This window comes from Erigeron canadensis, chromosome 3 (genome assembly GCF_010389155.1).
Source record: "Erigeron canadensis isolate Cc75 chromosome 3, C_canadensis_v1, whole genome shotgun sequence".
NCBI lineage: Eukaryota > Viridiplantae > Streptophyta > Magnoliopsida > Asterales > Asteraceae > Erigeron > Erigeron canadensis.
Window position 1 is genome coordinate 17,645,944 of NC_057763.1, and position 6,000 is coordinate 17,651,943.

General features: G+C 27.7%; 1 protein-coding gene across 3 annotated transcripts in view; it reads right to left on the minus strand.

The window, feature by feature from the left end:
- The window catches only part of LOC122591334 (protein argonaute PNH1-like), a 35,505-nt gene extending 29,979 nt beyond the window's left edge, over positions 1–5,526 (minus strand). For 2 of the 3 annotated variants that reach the window (XM_043763597.1, XM_043763594.1), the window contains exon 1: positions 3,380–3,428. The gene's annotated coding sequence lies outside the window, so the exon portion shown is untranslated. Of the gene's footprint in view, positions 1–3,379; positions 3,458–5,317 lie in introns of those variants that run through there. The other variant, XM_043763595.1, reaches the window with a different exon arrangement.
- Positions 5,527–6,000: the final 474 nt, after the last annotated feature.

Here is a 6,000-nt window from a genome sequence, read left to right on the forward strand (position 1 = left end):
TTAAAGTTTTAAAATTCTTTTGCTTCTTTCTAAATTAATTTCATTATAGCCAAATTTTCTCACTAAGATATAAATATCTATTAGAAAACATAATAGCTTTTGGAACTTTATACAATAATACAAGTCAGATGTTTTTAAATTGATAATGAGACACTTGTAAATACTTAAAATTGTTAGAAAGTTGTCCTGATTGGGTGTTTTATCTAAATTTTTCGAATGGATCATTCGCAAGTCTAGACCCAAATCCAATTTGTCCAATTTGTTTATTGGTGTTGGTTAGTTTATTAGTGCTAGTTCATTTGTCTTTGTGAAGACTCGAGTTCATAAAATGAACAAACATGAACACACCATTATGTTCGTTTATATGTTCATGAACACATCATTATGTTCGTTCATCCATTTGTTATGTTGAACACGAACATGAACAAGGTCCTATCCATGTTCGTTGGGTTCGTTTACATCCCTACTTTTTGGTACCCAAGTTGATAATAGTATACTATTACAAAAATAAAAATAAGAAAAAAAATAATAATTTAACATTGCTGTTAAAAATATTACAAAATTCTTAATATATTTTATTAACATATAGATTATTTTAGTTATATATAAATTTCACATAAACAAGTTATATATAGATGATAGAAATAAAGGATGAGGATTTATCAAGTTCAATCACTTTGCACATTAGTTTTTATGTTTGTAATTGCTAGTGTGTTTGTTTTCCATTATTAGCTAGGTTGCTTATCAATTCTATTAGTCTACATATGTATGGCTTGTCATATGTATGGCATGTCATGCTAGTATGACAACCCCGCCTAATTTTTCCATGTGATAAACAAATAACCATCTCTCTGGATGTGAGGGCAACAACAGTCAGGTAGATACTGTTAACAGTATGGCAGCTTTCCTCCTTATTATAAAGATCAATTTATATCTATATCTATACTCCATATAAAAACAAACTACTTATTTTTTTTCAACCATTTTATCTTTGAAATACCTATTATACTCCCTACAAACAAATATCCCTTCCACTCTTTTAAGTGATTTTTCCGTACTACCCTTCCATCTATTTCCCAATTTCTATCTCTAATCCCCTTCTCTATTGTTCTCGCCTGAAACCTAATATAAAAATTAGTTTCATCTCGACGGCAATCAACACCAACCTACAAAAAGATTGGTTTCATCTCTCCCTCGCTCTCTCTGTTAACTGCAAAAAGGTACCGACACATTTAAGCATCACCTTTTTCAAAGACACCGCCGCATCGCGCGGATACCCATATAGTATATTTATACTTAGCCATTAAATTAAATTAAAAATACAACTTGAGGACCTCCATCCAATTAAAACACGTTAGATACAAGCATGAAATCAAAGGCTTGTGTAATGATGGACCACAAAAAAGATCTTTTTAAAATCTAAAAATCTGATATTAATATTTTTACTTCGAATTATGGAATTCATTTCCACCACGATGATAAAGACGATTTATTAGGTGTATACTGCATAGGGTACGAATTAATAGGTGTAAATGCTAGAAATGAAAGCGGCAAGAATATGGAGCGCTTTCAGTAAATTTGCATCTGTACAAAGCTATAGTCTTCGCAAATAAACCAAACAAAAAAAAAAAAAAACAAAGTCACTGAAATTTTCGCAACTGTAATCATGAGATCTACATATATATTTAATTAACGTTAAATATATATACACTCGTACACTCAAACACTCAAACACCACCCATGCTTCCACGGTTGCACCCACGCATACCATCATTTTTAAATATGAAACTCAACAGTCAACACATCATTTTCCTTTAGTTTAATGCCCAACAAAATTAATATTCGGCTATCGTTTCGTTATCTATTAATGAAAAATGTTTTGAGCTGCATCTAAAATCCATTTTTATTTCTCAGTGCCAATTTAGCTACGACGACATTTTCAGTTATAAAAGAAAAATACCAACGGGATACGATATTAGTTTCAAGACATTTTCGTAATCTAGTGATTTTGATAATAGTAGCACTATATTTATAAGTTTGTAATCTATATTACTTTTTTTTCATGAATAATATGGAATAAATTCACTCTTAACATGGATACCATATTAGTTTCAAGACATTTTGTATAGTACATCCCATATCTATAGATAGATTTTTAAATTAAAAAATGTAAGACAGCATAAATCATCTCCTCCTTATAATGGTAGTATATATATATATATATGGATATAAACATCGTGAAATGTTTATTTGAAAATTAATTTTTTTTGAAAACTAAAAAGCTGTCAAAAAACACTGTGATCTGAGTTTAACCCACTATGTTTTAATTGTGTTTTTATAGAACACAATGTGTTTTTATTGTGTAATCTAAAATATATTGTGTTAAGTTTTAAATCACAGTGTGTTTTTGATAGAGCTGTAAATCAGAAATTGTTCAAACACACTGTGATATAAACTTAACATAATCATTTAAAAACACGTTGTGTTAAATAAGATCACAGTGTGTTTTAGTCAGTTTTCTGGTTTTCACGAAAATTTTAATTTTTAAATGATTAAAATCCTATAAACATCATACACTTGTGATATGCAACCTTACCTTTTAATAATTTATGAGATTTTTTATTAACTTTCGAGTTTTCGTTTCGATGTGTATTTAAATATCAGTAAATTTCGATTGTTTATAAGATTTTTCTTATATGTGTCATGGCAAATTAACAGAACAAAAAATTATTACAAAATTAGTACACTAAAATGAAACACATATATCCAATTTTAGTGATACTTTGTCAAACATGTATACAAAAGTTAAATGACCCTGCCGCCTAAGGATAGATCATCAATAACGCACTGGATATGAACTGATCAAAGCTTGTTATACCTAATTATTTCATATATATATATATATATACTTATACTTATTTTATTATTGTTGTTATTTGGTAAGGTTTTTTGATTTTAGGTACCAAAGTGCGAGTTCCACTTACTATATCATGTAGGGTTGATATTGGGAGGTTTTTTAAAAAAATTAAGTTTTATCTTAGACATTCGTGTAAATTAGATTTATAAATAACATAGTTGTTCTAAAAAAGAGTAAAAAGATATTCCTTTAAAAATATACATAATTGTCCTATTAATATAGTCCATTACATTTGCTTAAAAAGAAGAATGTGTAAAAAAAGAATTAGTAGATTAGTTATAATATTAGAAAGTTTATTAAACGGACATTTAGAAAAATGTATCTTTCCAAATTATAGAAAAATAACATAAATGAAAATTAATCTTGAAGATACAGTAACTTATTATTTTAAGGAAAAAAAATTGATTTCTTAATTCTTACATAAATGCAAGTACAAAGACAGGAAGGAAACAAATTAAATACCTTGCGATATTATCGTCGCTTGCACGCACTTGATGTAACCAAAACGATCACCCTAAGTTTCTTCTGTACACAATACCACTAAAGCATATGATTAGTTTGTACTATAAATGTCTGTATGTATATCCAACGTATACATGCATACTTATATATATATATATATATATTTAAAATTTATTTTGAGAACTTTTTTTTTTACGAGAACTTTTGAAAACGTTTCAAATCAAGCTCAACCAATGATTATTCTTTACATGAAAATTGTTTTTTGAATAACTTATGTGTAATTTTGAATTTATAATTATGTGGAGGCATGAATTATCATCCGTTATACAATTACGTGGAGATTTGGATTCTTGATCACATGTGCACGAATATTGCTATGATTACATGTGATCGACTTGCATACATGTGATCATAGCAATATTCGTGCACATGTGATCAAGAATCCAAATCTTTAGATAATTGTATAACGGATGATAATCCATGCCTCCACACAATTATAAACTTCAAAATTACACATAAGTTATTCAGAAAACAGTCAAAAAACAATTTTCATGTAAAGAACAATCATCGATTGGGCTTGATTTGAAAAGTTCTCAAAGGTTCTCGCAAAAAAAAAAATTCTCAAAATAACTTTACCATATATATATATATATATAGAAAAAGGTTCATGTGAGAAGTGATAACTATTTGAATTGGAAAATTTTTAAGTTCTAACTTGATAATAATATATGAATGGTATATATGAATGAATTCATATATATAAACATATTAAGTTATATTAAATATATGGAAAATGCTATATGAACGAATTCATATATATAAACATATTAAGTTATATTAAATATATGAAAATTGCTATACAAAGCCTTTAGGGTTTTACCCAGATTGTACATTTCCGTATTAAAATCCACCCTAAATTTTATGGTAAGTTTACAATTAATTAATACATCTTAACAAAAATCCTCGTTTAGCAAAACCCTAAATATATTAATAATGTTTATTTGTAAAATAATTTTTACATGAACCTTATATATATATATATATATATATATGTTTGTGTAACTATGTTTGTTGATGAAAATGAAGATCAACAAGATATTGCAGAAGTTACTAATTAATACATTGTTGGTACTATAAAAAATTAACATATATGAGATTAGATATAAAATAACAAAAAGTAGTACCTAAGTGATTTGATCACGACAACGTGTGTATGTGTTTCTTTCTAAGGAAACTTAATTAGAACAAATGAACAATACAAAAGAGAATGAGTGTATCTAATGTGTATAAAATTGTTTGAAAGAAGAAATATGGAACAAAGCACGAAATAAAAAGCTTCAATGTGGCTGCTTCCACAGAGGAAATCGATATATATAAATATTATATATATATATCTAACTCAATCATTATTTTATATACAAAGGTTGAGAAACTCAAGAATATGTTGGCACGAGCATGTGTTGTTTAGCGATTTTAAACTAATCAAAAAGACAAAAAGACACTTTAATGCAAAACCAGAATTAGATTATTAGGCAAACAAAAAATAATACTACTACTGAAAAAAGTGCAATTATGTTTTTGCTTTAAAGCATGCTTCTTATCCTCCCTATGAGAAATATAACATATATATCTTTTCTTTAATTTTCACACCTAATCTTTCATCCAATAAAAATATACATCAATGAGCAGTCCATAGCAGTAGCTCAATAAGTTTTGAAACTTTTAAGATCAACTTATACGAGTAGAATTTAATGACAATGTTACAGTAAATTGGTTGATTCTTTGACATGACATTGAAGCTTTTAAGTGACCTAACTGAGATTCAAAAATTAGAAATGGACATAAAAATATATGGAAAAGCAACTAAAGTAGAGAGGTTGATTAATTTAGTTGTGAAGTTACATAAAGAAAGGGAAAAGTATATGAAAGATTCCTTACACTGAGTTTCGACTTTTTCTTCTTAATTTCTTTTCTTTTTCTCCTTGTAAAAGTTGTTTTCTGCTTCTTTTGATCTTCGACTTTCTCTTTAAATAATCATCTCCATAGCGTCTGTGTGTGTGTAGACTGGAAACGATGAGAGTATAGTGTGTGCGTTAAAAGAGATAAAGTGGAGGCTTTGGAAAGGGGGCTGTTGAGTGTGAAGGCACGTCTTTTGACTGCCCTTTATTGAGCAAAGGTTTATAGACCAAAAATTGTATCTCTTTATGTTGTGTTCTTGAATATCTTTTTAAATGAAAATTCCATAGAAAACTTTTTTTTTATTCAAAATGTTTTAATAAGGGAAACATATTTAAGTTTCGTATATTAAAAAGATTTTTATTTAAAGTTCTCAATAAATATAACACCTTCAATTAATTTCCATCGTTAGTCACCCATTAAGGGTTACATCATCATGCAACATCACTAAAAAACTTACGTGAACATTTTACCTGGATAATATATCTGCTTATATATATATACATGTACGTATATGAATTTGAAATATATTGTGTAACTCCCAAAGAATAAAAACTAAACTAATTAGATAAACTTGATAGCAAGATTCTATTATAATTAGAGCCTATATTGGGATTGTTTTCTTCATTATATCAAAACCCCTCACAGGCTTAAAGTGAAATGTT